The sequence below is a fragment of the Bactrocera oleae genome, chromosome 2 (genome assembly GCF_042242935.1).
Source record: "Bactrocera oleae isolate idBacOlea1 chromosome 2, idBacOlea1, whole genome shotgun sequence".
NCBI lineage: Eukaryota > Metazoa > Arthropoda > Insecta > Diptera > Tephritidae > Bactrocera > Bactrocera oleae.
The window spans coordinates 61,746,834-61,772,708 of NC_091536.1; positions in this window are offsets into that span (position 1 = coordinate 61,746,834).

The following is a 25,875-nucleotide window of genomic DNA, read 5'->3' on the forward strand; positions in this document are numbered from 1 at the left end:
TCATTTTTAATATAGCTATTATATTATATATAAAAATAAAGGGCAGCAAATAGAATATTTAAATTAGCCCATTTCAGTCACTGAATAACGATAATACAATCAATTCATTTAATCATTTTAGCATTCCAATCTTGTTGCACATTGAGGCCACGTGGTGGCGCCATTGTAGAAAGACTGTCGAGTGGTGCTGAGAAGAGCGTATGAGCGAAAACCAGCCAAGAGAATGAGAGAGTACTGTAGCTAGTTGTAAAAACAAAAACTATCTATGAGATACTTTTTATTGGCCTGACCGGGAGTATCTATGTACATATATGTATGTATGGAGAAATTGCGTGACCTGTAGGAATTACTTCGGCAGCTACATGCACTACAGTAAAGTGCAGATAATATGTATTGTAGTAAATAATGGGTATCTCTTTGTGGCTGTAAAGTCTGATATTCAAGTAAGCCATTGGGTAACAGAGGAGGTGATGTAAATAAGTTTAGTTTGCTAAAACAGAAGAAATCTTCTGTAAAACAATTATGAGTTAAATGAAAACATGTGTATAGTTGAAAGCAATAAAATTAAATTCTTCGCTTAATTGATACGGATTAAAGTTACTTAGTCGAGGAAAAAAGAAAATATACACTTCTTCTTAGATCGCAAAATTAATCAATCAAACTTAGTCAATATAAAACGACAAATAAACCGTTTAACAAGGAATAGAAAATAATATAAATGTGTAGCTATCGATTCGCCATTTTTCTAATCGCTTTTGAACGCTGCTCTCTGGTAAAAAAAGTTTATATACTTGTATATGAGTGGTAAGAAAATTAGCGAGTTAAATTTGTTACAAGAGAGTATGCGGATATTTATCACATTAAAGTGTTATAACTGGTTTCTTCGATGTTTACCTTATAGATTTTAGAAACGTTTTGCTTTAATGTATGGCTAAAATGACAAATGCTAGACTTTGTATATGTGGAATCGCAACTATCGGCCGAGGGTTTCTTGACTTTGTCTCGGAAGTTGCACATATAAAACAAGAGCACAGAGTGGTTCGGAGATGAATAAATAGAGTGCGGGATTTTCGTGCTGATGGTGTCAAAATAAGCCTTCTTAAAGTCTAGGTTCGTCGTCAGAAATCTACCCTAGCTATCTAGGTGGGCAAGAACTCGCAAAAAATAGAATTTTGTATGGATAAATTAAGGTTTTTAAAATTCTAAATGCCGTTGTGATAAGGATTGCTTCACCAAAGAGAATGGCCCTACGCCCATTGCGGTCAATTTAATATTTATTTTTATTATAAAACAACCTTATCCAGTTTTAATTCAATATTTTTCGTTTATTTATTTTCTGAGCTGCCAAAAGACTCAGTACTTCCAACTAATGATTTAGTGCGAATATTTTATTATAAATCCGTTTGAGCAGCTAACATAATGTGCTCGATTAGCTACCCTCCAATGCTTAATGAATCAAAGACAGCTTATTTTGCTTACTGCACTCCATCAGCCCCGCAACACAGAGTAGTCGATTTCCTGCAAGCCACCTTGGCTCAAGAGTATCGCCTGAGTACACCTACACACATACATACATACACATATTCACGCACACATATACGAATTAAATGTCTATGCTTATGTAGTACACACGTATATTCGACTCAAATAAAGCGGTAGGTATGTGGTAACAGCGCCTGAGTGGCGAATCGCTGCAGATCGCGCATTCACTACGATCACTTACTAAGCAACTAAATATGTATTTTAAAACTGTCGAAAAGCGTTGCGGGCGTAGGACGCAGGTGTGCGCCCCGAATGAGCGACCAACGACTCCTCTGAATGACGTTGACTATTGCTGTCGCTACTGTCGTTTGCGCTGTACTACATAGCTGTAATGTTTTTGTACGAATTCTTGTTGTTGGCTTTGTATGCATGAACATGTATATGTATGTGTGTGTTTATGTTTGCGTGCCCGTGCGGCCACATTCCAATCGCCAACAACAAAATGCACTGGCTTTGCACTGAGCAGTGTTTATAATGTGTTCGTGTATGTGTGCATGTGTGCATGTTTTTAGATTATTTTTTATGTGTGTGAATGTTTGTTGGTGTATCTGTTGAAATTATTTTTACTCGTGGTGTTTTTGTGTTTATTTCTCGTTAACTTTTTGTCTTTATTTGTTGGCGGTTTGTGCGTATGTCCAGCCATGTATATGTGTAGCGGCAGTTGTTTGTATGTATGTATGTGTGTGTGTGTGAGCGCTCATTTATTTAATACACCTCTTGTTGGTCGACTTAATCAGGCAATATTCTTATTTAACTCGCACTCAAGCTCTGCGTTGTAGCTGCCAGCGCATATACATATGTATATAAGTATGTAAGCCTGTAAAATACACATACATATACATATGTACATGTGTAAATGAATGCCGTAGCGCGCTGTCAGGCAGCCAGCAGTATACAGAAGCGTAAAGTATCTTTGTAAACAAAACAATCAACATTTTATCTGACATTTATGTGGCCCCGCATTCCTTAGTTGAATTGCTTTGCTTTTTTGCTTCTGCTGCTACTTCTTCTTCTTCATCGTCGCTGCTGTCTTTGACTGGTCTTGCTGTTTTTATTGTTGCTGTTACGGTTTTTTTTTTCAATTTTGCTGAATTACTGTTGTTATTGTTGCTCTTACTATTGTTGCTGTTGTTGGAACTTCGTATTTTTGCTGCTGTTGCTCGCTCATATTGATTCGAAATTTATACGTAATATGCGGCATTTTGGCGTGCAAGCAGCGCAGTTCCACTGCCACCACCATTCCGCCGCAGCACCGTGTTCACTCGTTCGCGGTCTGACTGGTTGGCTGACCGGACAGCATTTGGCAAATACGAACAAAGCAGCGGTTTTGTATGCAATTCTATATAAGATATGTTGCAGTTGAAACCCGAGTAAAGTCAACTGCACATTTACAACACATGTGCGCACACAGAAACATATATACATATAATTGAATGTATGTGCGCTCGAAGATATTTGCCTACTCAGTGTCAAATTTGCGCCGGAAGAAGTCAACGCAGTCAATGCATTTAATGCGGTTCACTCTAAGACGAACTTGCGCACGCACACACATACACATGCAGTTATATATTGTATATGTGTATTAAAAACTAGCAAATTAATATCTGTATATTTGTTGGTGTAAGAGTACATGCGTATGAAAGTATGACTCTAGCGAAAAGGGAGGCTAATAACCCCAAGACATGCAGTAAATGCATTAATCCACATACATATAATTATATACATATGTATATTTATGCATGCATTTATATGTGCATTCCTAATTACTAACGTCTGTATGTAAGCATGTATGCTTAAATGAGTACTTCTATGTTCTTAAGTAATATATCTAGTGACGTTGTGTTAATCACCCCTCTGAGGTTACTCGGTAACCTCTACGTTAGCGGGCCAACGGTAAGGTTTAAAGCCTATTACGTAAATGCACATAAAATATGGATATGTACAAATATATACATATATCTAAATAGATTTTTTTTTATTTTCTTAAATACTTAAATTTAACAATTGGAAATAAAACCTACAGGTAATTTTGGGGGCTATGGTGTATCTAACTTTATAGAGCACCTAGTATACCTAAATTCGTAAATTTAAATTTCAATTAGGGCATTTTACTATTTTTATTGCTCTCCAATTTTGTTCCAGAAATGTTCACTCTCATATAGTAGCTACTAACAACAACCGAAGAATATGCGTCTCTTTTAAATCTGAGAAAAAACTATATGTTGCATACAAGTTGGCGCAATTATATAAAATCAAGGCCAACAAGTAATAACTTCAGCTGCTTCCTTAGGGAATACCTATGTATATGCCACAATTATAAATAAATAATACCACTTATAGTCGGGTTCCAGTTTTTAAAACTCATCTTAAAAGTAGATAGTTTTGTCAATATTACGATTGTTTCTTTATTATTTTTGATTATATCCTTCTTCAAACTAAGGATTATCTTAAATTTTCAATTATAGTTAAATTGAATTCGGGGCATAACTTTCCGTCATTTGCATTGGCACCGCAATCAAAGTAATAAAAAAATTGGTATAGCCCATACGATATTATTTTATTTAAACGCACGGAAGAGTGTCCCTTATACATTTTTGGGTAAACTGTAAAACAAATATGACTTCTGCTTTGACACACAAAACTCGATATTTTAAAGTTTAAATTCAATTTCAAAGTTCCAAATGGGCCAAATACTTACTTCAATACCCAAAAATTAAAAACAAAAAAATCGAAAGACATTTATTGGTAAAACTGAGAATATGCCCCTGCGTTTCTCTATTTAGTGTGAAAATTATTCTTTTCACAACATTTGAGTTAGTTTCGAACTTGTATTTTCACATTGAAGAGTAACTTGTCATTTGAGCCAGTCACAATGGTAAACTCGTCGAAAGTGATTTATAGATAGCGGTTTACAACTTGAACGAAGTATCAGTATACTCTATTGTATCAATTTAACTCGCTAACTTTATTGTTGCCTTCACTTGAATATTTTATAACTATTATCATAAGACAGTGAAGCACAGTTCCAGTAATTTGGTTTCTTGTATATCGGGGTTATTGCAGAAGTCATTAAAAATTAGGATATTTTAAGATATCGGTTCCATTGTCCTTAATTAATCTCCTTCAAAACATTTTTGACCCGCAAATATTTTCAAATAAGTGATATGAAATGTCGAAAGATAAATAATCTGAATACTGTATATTGGTGTTAAATTTTTAACTCAAAATTTGAGACATCACCATCGCCTTTAAAATTATTAAAGGTATGCACGTATATATTTAAAGTATGTTAGGTCTCTTGATATTGAAAAGTGCTACCAACTTCTACGCAGCACTATTCCCCTCTTTTTATTTAAAAGTTTTTTTAAGCCAGTCACTAACATAAATTAGTGGATTATATTCATGTAATTTGAAAAAAACTGTTTTACAGGAATAATATATTTTTTAATTCCATTAAAATTTCGGTTCTGGCTGAAATTCTGAATATGTCATAATTCATAAATGAATTTCGAATTCTGTTTTTCATTTTTTTAATATTTTTAATTTTTTCAACAACTTTAAGAGTAAATACTCGTATATATAATAAATATGTAATTATTCTGATATCAATATTAATTTTTTCAAGCCACCTTTTTATTGATTGCCGCAAAAATATCTGCTTTTAGCAGAATAATTCTAATCACCGCTTTCATTCGTAAGGAAACTTTAAAATTATGGATTCATCCATATCAAGCATTTTTACGGCTTCACTGCACTTGTTAATAACACAAAACTTATTGAATTAGGCACGATTTCATTATTAAAACATCTCAAATATTTCTCACATGATTTATTAATTATTTATCAATATTTCGTAAATAAATTATTTCTAAGTTACGGACTATCGTTTCTTTAAACAAAACATCTATTAACGCGACACTTAACTGGTTTTGATATTTTCAAAGACTAAATATAACTGTAAGTTGGGCAAAAACTTGGACGCAAATTTGTTGAAAGTTCAACATGCAACACTGGCAGTTATTGCAGTTGCGCACTGGCTGTGATGTGACCATATTGAAATAAGAGAGTTGTTTGGCAATTACGACAATTATAACTGTAAATTGCTTTTACTATAATCAAAAGCAGAAAAACTTAATTTTTCTCAATGCTTATATTAAAAATATGTTCTTTATTCTACCTTTAATAAAACACTGAAAATTACATTTGTATTTTAATTTATGCTATTTTTTGGTGTGTTTCTGCAATAAGTGGTGTTTCTTTGCGACATCTGGCGTGCTGTAGATTAAGTGGTGCTGTAAATACACAGTCTTAGTAGCACTGTAGTTTTCAAGCCAAATCTATGAAGTACGAGTTGATAAAAAAAATATTCTATAATTTGTGATTATTTATTGATATATCACTTAATTTTCCTTAATGATCACTTTACGTGATTTATAGTAAATCGTCCATACATTTTCATTAAATTTTAATTCAATATTCTTTTAATGTCATTTATTGTAATTATAAATAGTAATCGTTACATATAAACACATAACAATTATTGGATAGCACAGTGGTTAGGCTGGTAAATACTTTCAGTAGAGATGTCATTATACAGTTTTAATTAAAAATCTAGAAAAAAATTTTAAATATATTATATAATATATTTTAATATTTGACCAAATCGTATGACAATATTTAAAAGTGTTAATAAAGCAAATATTCACATATTTGTTATTCAACATTATTTAGGATGAAATATAGATTAATTTAGAGAGGTAACCAGTTATCAATATTGGATATTCATCATAGCGCAATATCTTATCGTGAGTATAAAGCTATTATATATACTATCCATTCAAAGAATATTTTTATGAAGACCAGATCAATAGTAAGTGTATTATGTTTAAATATTAGTTTCAGACATTAAATATTCTTCTCCGACGGCGCTAAAAAACGGTCCTCCACTGCTGCAGAGTTTCCGTCCTTCTCCGTGGATGAAAGCTAAAACACAAAACTTTCGTCGAACTAGAAGATATTCTCCGTACAAATCAAACCTGATCAAAAACTAAAAATCAAAAATTGACAAAGTGGCGGCGTTTTTAAAAAAGGTAAATTTTACTCCACATTTTATTCTTTTTGATCAGATCAAACAACCGATAGGCCATTGTATGTAGAATTATATACAGAACAGGCAGACAAATATTTCACTAAAGCGAATTCGAAAAGGGCAGTTTCGAGAAAAACGCGTTTAAAAATTAACTGGCGGGCCGGCCTGAACTGAGCGGCTAACCTTTAAATGGCTGTAACTAAAAAACTATTTGATATGTCGATTAGAAACTTTTGTATGTTATTTTTTCAAAATTTCACTTAATGAACAGATTTTTCTCAAGGTCAAGAGGTTATAAGGGCGAAAACTACATGTGATATGACATAAAGAAATAAATGTTTAATATGTAATTTTTATAAGTTTATATATATATTTTTTCATATATCTTGTAAAATTAATAAAGGCAGTCTTCGGAAATTGCTGAAGAAAATGGAATATTTCTGTTAATCGTCCATAAATATTTCCAGAAATAAAAATTTTTAAAGCTTATTCGGAAAATATTTTCTTTCAATCACTTGACTTGTATGTTGACAAGTGAGACAAAAATAACAAATAAAGTCTTTTGGATTGTTTGTTATGATAACCTTGCTGAACATCATATAGGCTATCAGCACAACACCAAAAACTATAGGTATGTACTGAAAATTATATATGGGTATTTTTCAGCAAATACGTCTATATTCTACTCTATTCTTATACTTTTAAAAGACTAGTTCTGATTTGGAAGTTTTCAAAAGAATTGATATTCAATCCGCACTTGTAATAGTCTTATATACTTATACATACATTAAAGCAAGTTCAACTGCGAACTGTGTGTGAGCTTTATCGTTTATCTTCCCTGAACAGCATAACTTAACTGAACACTAAGGCTATTGATATTAAAACTACACCCGACTAAAGAACCACTAACAAATGTTCAGAATATTTACGCTTAAACGTTCAAACTGAAAGAAAAAATATAAAAGAATATGTGAGCGAAAGTTTTGCAAAACTTAAACTTTTCTAATTTTTTTTTTATTTAAACACCACTTTATTCTTGAAATCTGTTACTTAAATCGGCTACTCGTGGTAGTCAAGCTGCTGTAACGAAGATGCATTTGCACTGTTTGAAGAGATGCAAAGGGCTTGTGAATGGCATTTGCTTAGAAGGAAATAAAGTTTAAATAAAAAATAAAAAAATGAAAAATTTTCAATCAAGAAATTTGAATAACTTTCAAAGTGAATGTTTTCACAATAATCGCAACGTAATCGAATATTTACAGCTTTTGATGTCGTGTCGAATTGCATTTTCTGTTTGCCCACTTAGTTAACGGCTATTGTTGCTGTAACACTTTCAAAATGCAACTAAAAGTTCGCCTGAGAGCACCTTCATACTCCATTAGCCATTTGTCAGCTTCTTCAAGTGCCCTTCAAAATCATGACTGTTATTCTTAGTTGTTTCGCAGAAGCGTTTGCTCAAGAGCCGCATAATTACCCAAGCACTCCAGCAATAGTAACAACACTACAACAACAAATGGCACTTGTACATACATACTTAGATAGCATTCATAGGTTTGTGCGACAGCAGAATAAAGTGAAAACTTTTACGGCCTTTACGCAGTCGAAACTTTTGTGAAAATTTTATTAAAAATTCACGGCAAAGCGTTGAAATGTTGAATTGTGTTAAGAACAAACTTAGTGAGCGTAACACACATGCGAAACTCAGTATGGTTTGCCACACTTTTCCCTCTACATAGGTAAATGGTATTGAATGAAGTGGCTTAGCAGATGGTATATAGTAAGCGTTTTAAGTATTCGCAGTATGCACCTTACAACAACCCAGCAGATTTTTAAATGAAAATCCGTCACACATTCGCTAACTCGTAAACTCTTTAATTGTCATTACACTGGTAAACACTATGTTTGTCACCAAACTTTGTGTTGATTTTCCTTATGTTGGTGTACTCTCATTAACAATATATATTAATTTGGTTTCAATCACGTCCATATTTATTTTTGATACGGGTCTCTTTCTAAATAACTTCCTTTATACGAGTGCATAACTATTGCATTCGACCAACTTACATCATGTATACGTTTGCTACATCGTAAACATGCCACGAAACTGTTCTATCGACCCCGACAGTTTTTCTTATGTGTTTGTATATCACGATAAATCCTGGGTTACACATATACTTGTATGTTGTGTAACGTATGCTACACCAATGATTTGAAACGAACCAAAGGATCTGTAGGTGATTCTTATTTTTGGTTGACTCAATCAAAAGGCATTTCAACCAAGTCCAAACACAATATGCAGTATCCAAACTTGTCATCGGCCAACAGATCCATCATACTGCAGTCAGCACGATGAAGTATCTGAAGATACTGACACAAGTTATGAACCGCCAATTTCAAGAGAACCGCACTTATTGACACAAAGTCCCAAAAAAAATTTAAATGGAATATTTGTAGATCTACAAATACGGTAACTGATAAAGGAAATCTCGTTTGAAGATGTTTACTTATGAGGTGAGAGGTTCCATCTTAAAGAAGAAGCGCTAACAAGGGAAATGAAATTCAGGAATGCTAGCAGATTATTGTTGAAGACTTAAAAAAGACCTTCCAGAAGTTAAAAAGTCACGAAAATCATAAGTGTTTTATCTTTATCAAGCAATTATTTCTTAAAATGTTGCTGATGTTTTTAAGAAAATATATATGTTGTTCTTACAAGAAACCCTTATGTGCCATTCACACTGGTCCTAGTACATTCAAAATTTTATATGAGTTGTCATCTGACAAAAAAGAGTTAACTGTTAATTAATTAATTTTGTTAACCCGTGTATTTCGCTATCGGAGCTCTTACTGGGAAAAGCTTCGTGAAGAACTATAGCGCAGTTAATTTTGGTTCATTTGGTTCAGGTTAATTAAAGGATGAAGGTTATGGTGAGAAAGCATGTATTTTCACTAAAAATTAAGTTGTATTCCAATGATTGTGGAAAGAGATTTGATGTATGTATGTATAAGTTTTCATATACCATGTTTAAAGGCACACCCAGAGTGAAACTTGGAAAAAAAATTATTTTGGTTATACATTTAAAAAAACCATACTAAAACTTTTAATTAATATTTAAAATTATTTTGGAGTTACAGGTTTATAGAGTGTATAATATAAGTTCAGTTCACTCAGCTCTATCAGTTTCAGTTTTTCTTGATTTTAGATTGATCACCATCTAATTTTTTCTAGATATTCTTACATAGTTTTCTATATAATGACCTACCTAATCGGAATCGAATGATCATCGAAAATGAACAAAATTTTGGATAAAATAAAAAACGCAGCCATTTTGTCAGTTTTCGATTTTGTTTTCTACCGTTGAAAGACACTGAAATTGAAGGAATATAGACCTAACCTTCAAAAGATAGTTGCACAGCTTGTGGACAAGTGGTTCATGAAATATAGTTACAAGTAAAACTGTTGCGAAAGAATTCATCAGTCATTATTTGACAAAGTTGTGAATGACTTACGAATAAATTGGTTATTAAGTTATATAATATTATAGGTCATGGAATTCATTAGTTTTATATTTATATTTTACTTCCCGTCAGCAAAAGTTAGATTAAAATCATGCTCAAGTAAGATATATCTGACTTAAAATTAACCGAAGCGGTTGAGTTGATGTGCAAAACGTCAACCAGAAGATCGCAATTGATGATATTAGGGATATGATATTAATCATGTTCAGCGCTAAACCATTAATATAAAAAGTTTTGTTAGAATAACGGCTATTTTTATATGTTGCATAATATTGTATAATTTCAAATATTTTCGGCATTAAACTCAAGTGTAACCAATATTATACGTTCAGTTAATTTTGCTAAGATATATTACATATTGACGGATATATACGGTACAATGTCGACCGATATGAGAGATAGGGGTAGTAGTGAACCGCTTTTATCTAAAAAAAGATGATCTCTGAGTTTCATTAACCCTGTAGCCGTTTTTTTAAGTAAAGTTTTATATCGGTAAATGATCAATGTTCAAAACGGCTTAAGGTATAAAAAAATGTGAGTATGAATATGTATATTACACGAAAGAGTTGTTTTATTTTTTTTCAATTGTTTCAAAATATGATTTTAAAGTAAAATTAATAATTAATATGAACATAAAATATTTTAATGACATGAATTGACCATAGTTTAGAAACGAGAAAATATTGGCTTTTTGTATGAAAATTCAAAAAAAATTTTATTAGGTGTCAAACACAAATTTACATTACGTTTGAGTATCCGAATTTTTACAATGTTTGTATCGTTTTCTTCCTGATTTATTGAACATGCCGCGAATATGCCCAGTTTTGTCAAATTTGATATCTTCTGATGGTCTGATACATTTTTTTTCCAGATTTGGCGAGAACGGGTTAGTGGTCTTTCTACCTTTTTTGGAAGCATGTAGGTGGAAAGACTATGCGCAATTTTCTCACGGGAATCTGGCTTTTTCTTGTTGTTTGGGTTATTCTTCAAAATAGGCATAACTCCAACGTATATCGATGTAAGCCGAACTCCTCGGTTATTCTTCCATAGAACAGTTGCTATCTCTACTCCATATGCTGCGCCAACGAAATCAATGGCATATCTTCTACTAGCTTCTTTATACTCTTTGTCTTTTTCATGAGGTAACTTGGAGTTTGGAATGTTTTTAGCGTTGGCTGACGGCCCAATAGCTGTTATCGGCAGCTCGAATAAATATTTGAAATCTACACGCATATGCAAAGGTATCGCAAAATATAAATAATTTTATTCCCTACTTGCGGGGTTTATTCGGCATATATTGTCGTAGATGGTGAATTATCTGTGTAGCACACATTTCTTCATCAACACAGAACCTCGTTGTTTTCCGTATTAAGTCAAATCTTTGGTTGAAAAATCAGATACAGTCCTGACGCGATATAAAGGGTCATAACCTTCATATATGTCAAAAGCATTTTTGGTCCAATAAAATACCATATTTGGGTACCGATAAAGTGACAATAGAATTCCTAAAAACATGTGCATGTTTGATTCTGAAACTGAAAAATTGGAATTGATATTTTATTGACACGCGAAACGGTTTGTTTCCGAAACCATAAGAATAACTATTTCATTTGATAAAAAGATATTTCAAACATTGGAATGGCGTATCTAAATGTTTAATGGACTGTGGCAAGAGACAATTTTCTCGAAATACAACCTCATTAACATGCAGTTGTAATGACTTTTTTCATAAAATCTGCTGAAATTCTTTTACCAGCAAGTTCTACAAGTATAAGTGTGCACAATATCTGCACAACGAATTGTGCAATTCTTGCCAATTTAATTAAGTGCAATTTGTATACCCTTGCAACATGTTGCTACAGAGTTTTGTTCACCTAACGGTTATTTGTATCACCTAAAACTAATCGAGCTAGATATGGAGTTATATATACTTGTATATATAAATGATCAGGTTGACGAAAAGAGTTAAATTCGGGTGAATGTCTGTCCATCCGTCCGAGTAAAAATTACACGTTTTCCTCGGCAAAAAAGTGAAAGGAGTTCGAAAACGGGCGTAGTCGGACCACTGCCACGGTCAACGTCACTAATCGAAAACCTATAAAATGCCATAAGTGAGCCTTAATTAAGATATTAGTTTGGAAGATGCGATTATAGTAGCAAGGGGCACCCCTAGTATATGAAAAAATAGGCGTGGCCTCGCCCTTAAATAGGTTTACCGTATATATCTCCTAAACAACTAACGCTACAATAACCAAATTTGCTAAGGACAACACCGACAGTGTGAAAATGAATCGACCCCGTCCTCTCACCATATAACGGTTTCGTTAAAAACTACTAAAAGTGTGATAAATCGATAACTAAATGCATCAGAGACATTAAATTTTACGCTTAAGATGATACAAAAAGGCTTCAAAGGAGACAGTGTCAAATTAAGACAAATAGCCGGGCACCACCCAAATTTAGCTCAAAACCAATATCTCGGGACCTATTCGAACGATTTCAACCAAATTCCGTAGGTAATATTATCCTGATCTTCCTACAGTGCTAAAATGGGACAAAAGGCACTCCTACTTTTCATGAAAAACAATTTTAAAGTCCATCTGATTCTTTCACTTTCTAGTGAACTAATCAAGAACCAATCATGGCTAAGCTCAATCCATCAAGGCTACAGCTTGATGAAGTGTAGTCGGCCTAAGATATTAGGTTAGCTGGGAATACACAATAAGCAGGTGCTCAATTACGTTCAATGGACGTCACCATTAAATTGGTCGTACAGGTTTAGTTGAGAGAACTCCTGATTAGCGTCTGGCTAGCTCTGAACACAATCTCTCATTAGGACCTCTGTCAACCCTCGCGTGACCTACCGCAGGCGTAGACAACCACGGGCCTTTTGGCAGGAATAGCGGCTTGAAGCGGAGACCCAATCAAATATGAATACTCAAAATAAAAACAAACAAAAAATAAGGACGTTATAAGTTCGGGTGTCACCGAACATTTTATACTCTCGCAACTTGCACGGGAAATTACGTCAGATGTTGAGAAAATTGTATATTACAAGAAGTATAGATCCGATGTCGATTGACACAAGAACATACTATTATCGAAATTTTCATTTATTTATTTTATTATATGAATTTAAATAATATATCATACACATCGATCGATATTTTCGGTTAAAAGTCAATTATAGGCACTGGGGTCCACATATTCAGTATCTAATGGCTTGAATAGTTTTAGTTCGATTTGGACAATTTTTGGTCACAAGGTGGCATACTTTAAACGCAATATTCACGCAAAGTTTTGCCCAGATACAAACATTGTTGCTTGATTTGCATAGTGAAAAGTGAAAGAATAGATCAGTTGATACACCTGCTTACAGTTGATGAGGGCAACACGTGTAGAGATTGAAAAATAAAGTGAAAGAAATGAGTGTTTGTGTTTTCGCGTATTTAGTGCTATTTTAATTGAAATGACAAAGCTGGGGGAGTTAATGGAATTAACACTAAAGTCATAAAAATACTAAGTAAATTTATTAGTAAACCATTGGAATTTATCTTTAATAACTGCATGACTATGGGAATATGGCCAAATGGATTAAAATATGCAGAAATCCTACCAATTCATAAATCCGGAGACAAACATAAAACTAATAACTGTCGTCCAATATCCTTAATTTCTAATAAAGCAAAAGTTTTTGAAAAAGTTATTCATAAACGAATTTATAACTTCATAACAGACTCGAAAATTATTGCGAAAAGCCAATATGGCTTCTTAAAAAATAAAGGCACAAAGGATGCTATTGTTGCAATTACCAGTTTTATATACACTAATATTGATAAAAATAATTCAACATTGATAGCTTTCCTGGATTTAGCAAAAGCTTTTGATACAGTAGATCATGTTTTATTGCTGAATAAATTATACAGATATGGAATCAGAGGAGTCGCTGTTGATTTAATTCGTGACTACCTTAAAAACGAATATCAAGTAGTTAAAGTTAACGGGGTAAAAAGCAAATCATGTAAAGTTCAAATAGGGGTGCCGCAAGGTACAATCTTGGGACCACTGCTTTTTCTTCTATATGTAAATGATATATTTAAGGAACTACCTGAAAACTGTTTGGCAGCTTATGCAGATGATACAATAGTTAAATGTGTAGGTAAATCTTGGGCAGAAGCTGAATGCCAAATGAATGTGCAGTTAAGTTTAATAGGGAATTGGATGTGTAATAATTACTTAACTCTAAATGTTGAAAAAACTAACTATATAACTTTCGGTTCATATAAAAACAGTATTCCAGAAAGTTTTGAGTTAAAAATTTATGATAAGACCATTAAAAGAACTGATAATAGTAAATAATTAGGTATATATTTTGATAGTCACATGAGATGGGTTATTCATATCAAAGAAGTCATAAAAAAACTAGATATTTTCTATTTATATTCTCAACATTTAAAAATATAATGAACACATTATTCGATAGTATAGTCAACTATGGAATTATTGCCTGGGGAGGTAATTATAAGAATGTTACAAAATTTTTAATAAAAATACAAGATAAATTAATTAATCATTTATTTGATAAAAACGAGAGAACACCCGTACTGGGTATTAAAAAGAAATTTATTTCTGAGTCACTGTGTTATCATTATTCCGATTGTAGAGAGGTATTTAATGAGTATAAAGGTAGGGCTAGAGCTAAACCGTTACAGTTACCAAAGATTAAAAAAATTATATAGCAATTAAATACTACAATATGTTACCGCTGAGTCTAAAGTTGTTAAATATTGAAAATAAAGCAAGTGAAAAGAAAATAACTGAGTGGATTGTAGACACTAATATTTAAAAATACTATGTTTTCTCTTGTTTTTCAAATATAAATGACATTTTTTATTAATAGATTAGTACTTAATTATAATAAACTAATATTACCAAGCCTATATACAGGTGTTTTGTAACACCTCTATAGGTGCATACTTTGCATGTAATATGTACTTTGTATCCTGGGATAAATAAATAAAGAAATTTAAAATGGTGTTATATGGGCGTGGTTGTAATCCGACACACACTAACCAATTAGAAAAAAATTTAACTGCAGATGCCCCTCCATAATATGATCCTGTATACCCAATAACCAGGCTTAGTTATGGCAATTTATTTGTTTTTGATTAATGACGTTTTGTGGAAGTGGCAGGTGTCCGATTATGCCCAAGTTTCATAAAGATATCTCAATTTTTACTCAAGTTACAGCTTGCACAGACGGCCGGACGGACAGATGGACAGACCTTCACCCTCGGCATTTCAACTGGTCTCTTCATCCTGATCATTTAGATATATTATATATAACCCTATATCTAACTCGAATAGTTTTAAGTGATACAAACAACCAGTAGGTGAAGAAAACTATTATGCTCTGTAGCAACATGTTGCAAGAGTTAAAAATCATAGTAGGATGAAGCTCATTGAAAAAAGAAAAGTAAAATAACAAAAATTATAGCACCAATAAATAAGGGCTAAGTTCGAGTGTAACCGAACATTTTATACTCTTATAACTTGAATCAAATGCTACCTCACATAATATCACCAATCTCGGAAGTTCGAAAATCTTTAAATTAGGTATTGGGGGCCAAAGGAAGTATTGACCTGATTCAACCCATTTCTGACATTCAGACATAATATTATCAGGAAAAGACTATATCCGAATTGAATTATATATCACACATTGACCAATATATTTGGTAAAAAGTCAATTGTTGACACTGGTGTTCACATATACGGTACCTAGGGGCTTGAATAGTTAATTGGTGATTTATTTGTATCCTGGAAGGTGAAAGAATCAGATAGAATTTAAAATTGCGTTATATTGGAAGTAAGTGTGGCTGATCCCGAGATATGGGATTTCACCTAAAGGTGGCCGGTGCAACGTCCACCGTCCAATTTTCATATCGTCTGCTATAAATCCCTCTCTGCCATCTGGTACGTAAAGTTTAATGTCTCTGACGCACTAAGTTATTGATTTAGCATACTTTTGGTAGTTTTTAGCAAAGGGAGTGGGCGGATTATTATCCGATTTCAAATATTTTCACATTATCATAAGAAGGGTTGAATAAATACGTCCTGTGCAAATTTGGGTGATATATGCCAAATTTGAGCTCTGGCACCCATCTACGAATACGGCCTAAATTTTTTATCAGGGATCATGTGTACCAAGTTTCATCAAGATATCTTATTTTTTACTCAATTTATTGTTTACGAAGAGTCAGACAGTCTCTCTATACTTTTATCTAACTCGATTATTTTTTGGTGATATAAACAGCCATTAGGCGAACAAAACTATTATATCTTACGCTGTAGCAACATGCTGCAAGAGTATAAAAACAATGTACAAGCGATCTGCGGTCACTTCTCACCAAAAAGCTGCTCATTTGTCGGAATTGCCGATATTGGTCAATTATAGCATACAGCGGTCATACAAACTGACCGATCAAACTGAAGTCTTTGTATGAAAAATTTTAAAAATTTTACAAAGTTTTCATACCCTTTTATACTACAAAAAATGCACCTGTTAAGGGTATTGTAGTTTCGGTGCAGCCAAAGTTAAGTTTTTTTCTTTTTATACTCTCGCAACCTGTTGCTACAGAGTATAATAGTTTTGTTCACCTAACGGTTGTTTGTATCACCTAAAACTAATCGAGTTAGATATAGGGTTATATATATATAAATGATCAGGATGAAGAGACGAGTTGAAATCCGGGTGACTGTCTGTCCGTCCGTCCGTCCGTGCAAGCTCTAACTTGAGTAAAAATTGAGATATCTTTATGAAACTTGGTAGACATGTTTCTTGGTACCGTGAGACGGTTGGTATTGCAGATGGGCGTAATCGGACCACTGCCACGCATATCTCTTAAACCGCTAATGCTATAATAACAAAATTCACCAGAAGCAAATGTTTTTAGCACTTCTATTGACGGTGTGAAAATAGTTGAAATCGGGTGACAACTCCGCCCACTCCCCATATAACGGTACTGGTAAAAACTACTAAAAGCGCGATAAATCAATCACTAAACACGCCAAAGATATTAAATTTTATCTCTGGGATGGTATGAGATGACTTTATAGGAACCACGTTGAAAATTAGGCAGTGGGCGTGGCACCGCCCACTTTTAGGTTAAAACCCATATCTTGGGATCTACTTAACCGATTTCAACCAAATTCGGTGCATAACGTTCTTTTCATGTTTCTATGTCATAGTGCGAAAATGGGCGAAATCGGACTACAACCGCGCCTACTTCCCATATAACACCATTTTCAATTCCATCTGATTCTTTCACTTTCCACTATGCAAATCAGGTAACAATGATTATATCGGGGTAAAACTTTGCGCGAATAATGCAATTAAAGTTTGCCACCTTGCCGCCAAAAATTGTCTAAATCGAACCGAAACTGTTCAAACCCCTAAGTACTAAATATGTGGACCCCAGTGCCTATAGTTGACCTTCTACCGAAAATATCAGCCAATCCACAAAGAAATCTCAAACGAGTATACCATTTGACTTTGCAAGAGTATAAAATGTTCGGTTACATCCCAACTTAGCCCTTCCTTACTTGTTTTTTTTTGTTATTTTATCATACTATCTTTTTGTGATTTCATTCTACTATGATTTTTATGTTTTAAAAAATATTGAACCTGGTCTACAAGTGTTTTTCGCTTCAAAAAATTTTGAGTAAAACATGCCTACTTTTGACAATTTTGAAATCTATATACTTATATTATGTAACACATATCGTAACTTATGGAATAAAAGCGATAAAATTAAAAAACCTCAGGAGGTGCGTGATCGGTACAAAAAACTGATAAGGTAGTTAAAACAAGCCCTACCTTTAATACATATACATATGTGTGTACTTATTAATGCAAACAGAAAAAAAATTCCAGCAAAATATTATGAAAAATACTTTCTTATACAAAAGTCTGCAATTTATATGCATTTTCATTGATTTTCCTAGCATAAAGTTGCTTTGCAAATAACTAAATTTTAATCTCTGACCGAGTTGCATTCATTCTAAAAGTTTACTGTGCGACTTGTTTCTTGTTTTTGTTTGCACTAAGATACCAACAAACCAAAACTAAAGTTCAAAGTTTATTTTAAATGTGTCTGCAATTTAACAAGTCAATGTCGAATGAGGAAACGAGTTTTATTGCTTAAATAGTCCGCTTTTATCTCGCGCTATTGTCAGTATCATCAGAAGATGCGTTTGTACAACAAAAAATGGAAGAATACTCTATAGCAAAAAGCAGAAGGCGTTAAATGGCGACAATTGCTAACCTAGTTTAATAAATTTTGACTTTAAAATATAAAAAGTCCTTTGCTCGTATATTCATTGTTGAATCTTTTCAAACAGAACTTTTCGTTTGCGATCTCAGGAATGGAGTCCAAAAATTTTATCGATAAGTTAAAATGTTGCTGGAATCGACAAATTTACCGTCTATCGCCCGTTGAACTGATAATCCACAATAAAAATCCAAGCTGATATTTGTATGTTTTCAGATCCCTTAAACAGTATTAAGGCCGATACTTCAAAAAGGAGAAAATTACAGCACAAGTCCAAATATTTAATAAACTTAAAATTTTTTCTCAGAAGTAAGTTCTCATCGTCCTAATATACAGTCAAAAAGTTTGAAAGTGAAAAATTACGGTATATATATGGTATTCGAAAATCAAAATGGGGAATGTGTTTTTTTTTTTTATTCTAGAATTTTTCATAAACAGTCAGGCAGTTTGGAACCATTTATGTATATATAGACGTAATTATACATTAAAAAAAATTCCCCTTCCCTTTTTGATGAAAATTTAATATACAATATAATATTATCCACTACTATCACATCGGAAAACATTATGCTATCTTGTAATCTCTAAACCAGCACTTGATGTTACACTTAAGTATATCCCCCAAACGACTTTAAGGAATTCGGAACTGTGATGGCGAAAGAGCAGAAGCAGTTAAAATAACATCGTTCACAGTCTACTTCCACTTCGACTGGAAACTTAATACAAATATACGGCTTGTAGTTCGCAGCCCTTGGTGTGTATGTTAATGGAGAGCTGATAGCGGAGTAAAAGAGCAGAAAGAACACCAAGGATTAAACTTACAACCTCACTGGTGCCGTCACGACGTACAAATATATTAGCTGTAATGGAATCTAAAGTAAGCGCAAGTAAACCTCCGAAGCCCTGCAGTGACATTCAAGTGGTCAGAGATGTTTTACTTGAGGCATTAGCTGTTGCGGTGTTGATCAGGTTGTGGACTGCTGCAGCGATGCAGGGAATAGATGCGGTTGGCATTCTCGGTGCGCACCGCCAATTGAGCCGTAGGCAAAGTATAGTTTACGCTGTTAATGTTGTGGCAGAAAGGTTTTCTATTTATTTAGCCGTCAAATAAATCCTTTTGTGAACACGTTTAGAAATACGCGGTAATAGCTAAGCTCGGGAAGTAATTGGCTCACATGATTGTAAGGAGTAATAAACTGCCCTGGGCTGTGCTACCATTTAGTGTTCTTGTAATAAAAGTCAAGAGATTGATAGAGTGGTTCTTCTCGGATTAAAAATTAAGTATCTAAATAGACATAAATCTGAAATCTAATGAAGTATTTAGTAAACGCGACAGTGATAGAGAAGGTGATCTTCGTAAAGCTATTAAATCATAAATATTTGTAATCCGTTAATTTGATCACTAAGTAATCATAGCAGGCCAAAGTTTCAACTCTTCGTTCTCTAGGAAATATGTTCGGAACAATTTGAAAATATGTATGTCAAGATATCATGACAAGTACTGCACAACTAGATATTTTCTAAATATAGTCGGTATTTTTGCACTGCTGGCAAAGTGGATCCTTTCTCCAGAGCTTGTCCAGCTTTCAGTACGCAAGGGAGGGGCGCTTTCCATGCAAAAAAATTCGAATCAAATGTCAAATGTTTTTTATGTAGTATATGGTAGTTGAGATAATTCGTAGACTAAATTCATATATTTTCGTCATTAAACTAAAGTATATCCAATATTATAACTCAGTTAATTTTGCTAAGATATCTCACATATTGACCGATATATACGGTACAAAATCAATCGAAAGTTTGAAAAGTTATATGGGATCTTGGACAAGTTTACACCCGATTTGATTTATGCACCGTTATAAGAAAAACACCCTCACTCAGTTTTATTAAGATAATTCACACATTGGCCAGTATATTCGGTATAAAGTCAACTGGAAATTTGAAAATCTTTCTATTAGGTATATGGAGGCTAAGGAAATTATTGATCCGGTTCAATCCATGTAGCCTGATTTTGACAGTTTTGGGTCGAAAGATGGCACATTCTAAAGGCACTATTTGTGTCTTATCCACATCTGTTGATTGTTGTTACAGCAATGGTATGTGCCACTTGCAGGTCACTGAAAAACTCTCCTCTAGGGAACCGTCGCCCACTCTGGGACCGCTTTCGTATTTCTTTAGGGTGGCGTTCCATATTTTTCGTCTTAAGACTTACATGTGAGATTACCTGCGTCCTTTTTTTATCCGTAGTACGTTTTCTATATGATTTGACACGTTATTCCAGTTTTGCTCATTTTGTAGCATGACAGCTATGATGTAATCCGCATTCAGGAGGCCGACCAAAGTGTGGAGCCTATTTCTCTGCGTTTGTCAGCGTATGCATTTGAAAAATGTGTGTTCAGCGTCGTCCTCAATCTTAGACTTTTCCTTTACATAGATACTTCCGAAAATATCCATGCCCGGATAGCATCTGGGTAGTGTAAAAATCCGCCTCATCATATTTCTTGTTGGACCATTCTTTTATGTTTCGGACTAGCCTGGCCGTCCATCCGCCTTGGCGTCATTGCTCCCAGCGAGCTTGCAATTGTTCCAGGGTGTCGTCCTTTATTTCCTCTTTTGTATCGACAGCACTTGTTCCTTGTTGTGTCTGCCCATAGCTCTGCTCCGTGGAGCAAGACATTTAATGTATTAAACATTCCGAGTAGTACGTTTGGCCGGCTTTCGGCGATAATCGTTAGTGCCTCTGCTGCTATACGGTCTGGTCCGGGTGCTTTGTTTGGTTTAAGTTTCTTTGCCGCGATTTGCAGCTCTTTGATTGTTTAAGAGGGGTGCGTCAGCTTTTTCATAACGACTTTGTATCCTAGACCCTACGGGTTTATGTTAAGATCGTTTTGGAGCTCTTACGATTTTGCTTTCTTTCTTCGCGTCGTAAAGATTATACATTTGTGTTGTTGCGTTACCTCTGCGTCTGTTTCTTGTATAAACTCGTCTTAAGTGAAGACACGCTCTTCTTAACTGAGCAATGTTCTCTGTCCACCAGTATGCAGCGCATTTTTGTCTCCTGCTTCGGGTCCAAGGCATTCCCTTACTACATGCTTGGGTAATTAGCCTCATTGTCTTCTTTACGATTTCTCTTACGTTTTTTATGTCATTTCTTGGAAGGTCATGCTTATCAATTTCTGAGATTAGTGCCTCGCTATTAAGTTTAGATACGTTCCAGTTTCTTATAGTACCGGGTGATCTGTTTTGTGTGGCTGGGGTTTGGGGATCTATTTCGAAGGTTATATACTAGCGGTAACTGCCAGTATAGTCTTCCATAACCTCCCAGCGCTTTACTATTCTTGCTATGCGCTCTGACGCTAGTGTGATATCAGGTGTAGTTTCTTCGCAGCCTGGTCTTCAAATGTCGTTGCTGTTTCCGGGTTAAGTATCATAATTCCGAGCCTGGCGGCCATGGCAAGTATGCGTTTACCTCTGGGGTCAGTCTTTCTTCTTTTGAATTAAAATCTCCTGCTAATATGAGGTCTTCTTCAATAATTCGGGCTGTGTCTTCTATGCTGTTTAATTTGGTTTGGAAGACATGGATATTATCGCTAGGGGTTAAGTAGCTGCTTATTAAGATGCGAAGATTTCATCTGGTCCATACGAAACCGTTCCTGATTCTTCTTCCTGGGGTGACTATTTCGTTACTGGGGGTAAGCCAGGTCGCGGCAGTGCCACTACTGTTTTCTATCCATATTCCACTCTATTTCGTGTTTTACTGTTCGCTTATAATGACAACGTCGTAATGGCGTTCCATTGTCAATCGTAGTCTGCACCTGCTCCATCTGATTATGACTCTTCCCTGTCTTAACAATGTATCTGCTTTAGTAAATTGGCAATGTTATGTATGCTCAGACCTGCTCTCTTTTGTTGGGTGGAGAGATGTTTATTTGCGGGTCAGGCACTGGTTCTCTAAGAGCGCTCTCTATTGCTTCAATGATTTCTTCCTTTGTCGTTAGGGATTCGAGGTCTCTAAGCTCCATTGTGGTCTTTGATTTAAGTTCGGCTACTGATGCGCGCTCTTTTAATGTGCTCTTTTGAAATTCGAAGAAATTCGGGCTTGCCACCTAACCCTTTTTTAGCTCCAGTAAAAGTGCTCCTACTCTAATTTTCCGTATTCCCTTTATTTTGACTTCTGTTCCGACGAGTAGTGGTGCGTGTTTCTGCAGGACTGGTGGAGCGTCGTTTGTTACGGCAGACGTCGAGGCTGACGTTCTTATGTTTGGCCATTTCCTGCTTCATTTTTTGAACAATGGCTCTGCACTTTTCGAGGGACTCTTTTTCTGCCAGTCGCATTTTATACACGATCTCCTGTCTTGGGACTTTTGTGAGGTATAAGTTGTTTTTGCCGATGTTGGAGTGTTGTGTTCCGTCATTGATGTAGACAGGTTTGCTTGTGAGATCGTCGATGTAGTCCCGGTCAATACCATGCTTTCTGGGGATCGCAGAACAATGCTGCTTCTATGAAAAGCATTGCTGCACTCGTCGTTTCTGTTGTTCTGTTCCTCTTGTTATGATCTTCCTTCTTTTTTTCGTTTTTTATACTTTTGCCACAAGTTGCTACAGAGTTAATAGTTTGGCTCACCTAACGGTTGTTGGTATCATCTAAAACTAATCGAATTAGATATTGGGTTATATATACATATGTAAATGGTCAGGATAAAGAGACGAGTTGAAATCCGGGTGACTGTCTGTTCATCTATCCGCCCGGCTGTCTGTGCAAGCTGTAACTTGAGTAAAAATTGAGATATCTTTATTAAACTTAATACATATGTTTCTTGGTATCATAGGTCGGTTGGTATTGCAGATTAGTGTAATCGGACCACTGCCACGTCCACAAAACGCCAATTATGAAAATCAAATACATTGCATACAACACTGTTATTTGGTATACAGGATCAAAGTAGGGATAAATCAAGTACTATACACGCCAAGACAATAAATTTTATATCTGGGATGATATAAGATGATTTAATAGAAACCGCTTTCAAAATTAGACAGTGGGCGTGGCACCGCCAAATTTTAGGTGAAAACCCATATCTTGGATTCCAACCAAATTCGGTGTATAACATTCATTGCATATTTCTATGTTATAGGGCGAAAATGGGCGGAATCAGATTACAACCACGCCTATTTCCCATGTAAAATTTAATTGGTTCTTGATTCGTATACTAAAAATTGAAAGAATCAGTTGAAATTAAAAATTTTGTTATATGGGAACGTGGTTTTTGTGAGATTACGCCTATTATCACACTGTAATGTAGGAATGTCAGGATAATATTACATATCGAATTTGGCTAGATCCGATCGAGTAGATCTCGATGTATGGATTTTCCGCCAAATGCGGACGGTGCTATCGTCCAAATTAAACACCGGCTCCTGTAAGCCCTTGCACTATATAAAATTTATGTCCTTTAAGCGTTTAGTTATTGGTTTATCACGCTTTCAGTAAATTTGATCAAAATCGTTATATGGAGAGAGGACAGAGTTATAATCCGATTTCATCCATTCTCGCACTGTCGGTAGGGGGTATGAAATGATTTTTCCTTAGTGAATTTGGTTATTGTTGTTATAGTGGTTTAGGAGATATTTACATTGAACTTATTAGAATCCGGGGCCAAGCTTATTTTTTCAAAATTTTTAGCACTTGTTACTGCAGTCCCCTGTACTAAATTACAGTTTTATGTCTGAATTTACTCCTTTGATATGGTAATTTATTTAAATTTTTTTCATTACTATATCCCTATTTTTACTCAAATTACAGCTTGCACGGACAGGCGGACGGAGGGACAGACACTCACCCGGATTTTACTCGTCACGTCATCCTGATCATTTATATATACGAGGTTATATAACCCTACATTTATCGCGATTCTCTTTAGGTGATACAAATAACTATTAAATTGTATAGCAACATGTTGAAAGAGTATAAAAATGTAAATATAACCGTAACAAAGCATGGCAAATTTTTCACTTAGTAAAGTATAAACTCCTACATACTTACGTTCCGAAACATGATGATATTTGATTTCAATGCGTTTATCTTTAAGCTCCTGAAAAGTGAACCTCAGCTGCTTACGAGTAAGTGGAGTGAGCTAAATGGAAATCATATGGGATGTACCTGATGGGATCATGGCTTAATCCAGTTTTTGAGCTGACCATTACAAACAATCGTGCACACATAAATACTTATATCAATATATATGTATATTTGGATGCTGGGATAAAACACAAGGCACTCATGAATGCATCCAGCATATGCTTGTTGTAGAATGGCAATATGATTGTGATTTCAGGGATACATAATACAAACTGGTATACATATGTACACATGTATATATTGGTGTTAACAAAACTCTGTCCCTGAGTAAAAGTAATTTATGCTCCATGTGTTTGTTTCTAAATGTGTCTTTGTTGGTAAATTAGATTGCAAGAGCTGTAGCCAACGTTTTGATGACATGTGTTGAATTTTAAAATGGGTAAATATTTTCGCAGGAAGCGAGACGAGAGAAGCCAAGTGAGACGTAAGGTACATATTATATATGCAGTACTTTTGAGAGAGGAAATTGGTAGTGAAAGTGCGAGTGTGTGTGCTAAAAAGTGGTTGCCGTGAGTTAAGTAAGCACTTGGATAAAAGAGTGCTGAGTACTTGTGGCTTAAATATGTAAATGCAAATATAATATAGTTTTTAAATTTAAAAGTTGTCCGGTTCTAATATCTTACTACATATACATATATGTGAGATGAAGATATTGGATGCTAATTAATTTTATAGTGAAATATGGCTAACTAATGATTAAGTTTATAAGCTACTTTAAAAATGAAGAGCTTTCGTGAACTCATGACGAATTTTCAGAATATTTTATTATTTCGATACTCATATACTAAGAATTATATAATTCGTTTGTTCATTTAAAATTGTTTTTATGTATAGTTATTTGATGCAAAGCATTCACAACGTCTTATTTGATACTAATATTGGATTATTGAATTAATTTTATCAATTTCAGGTGGCAACCCTACAAAAAAATATTTCCGATTGAAGTTCTCTTAACCTTTCCAATTGATATTCGTATATGTACATCTTTCTATAAACTTTAAAATTCCGATAGTATTAAATATACAAGAATTATAATATAATATAATGTTTGTAAATTGTAAATATATTTAAGAAAATCACTGGTTTTTAATTATCGCTTATGCTCTGTCTCTCGCCACATCTGTGATTTAAGCAACGTTCTCATTGTCGAAAATTGTGTTGACAAAAGTCTGCAGTCCAAAAAATAAATCTGTTTTTTAAGTTTCTTTCCAAAATTTCGTAGACATATTTATGCTTAAGGATTCTTATCTTGTACT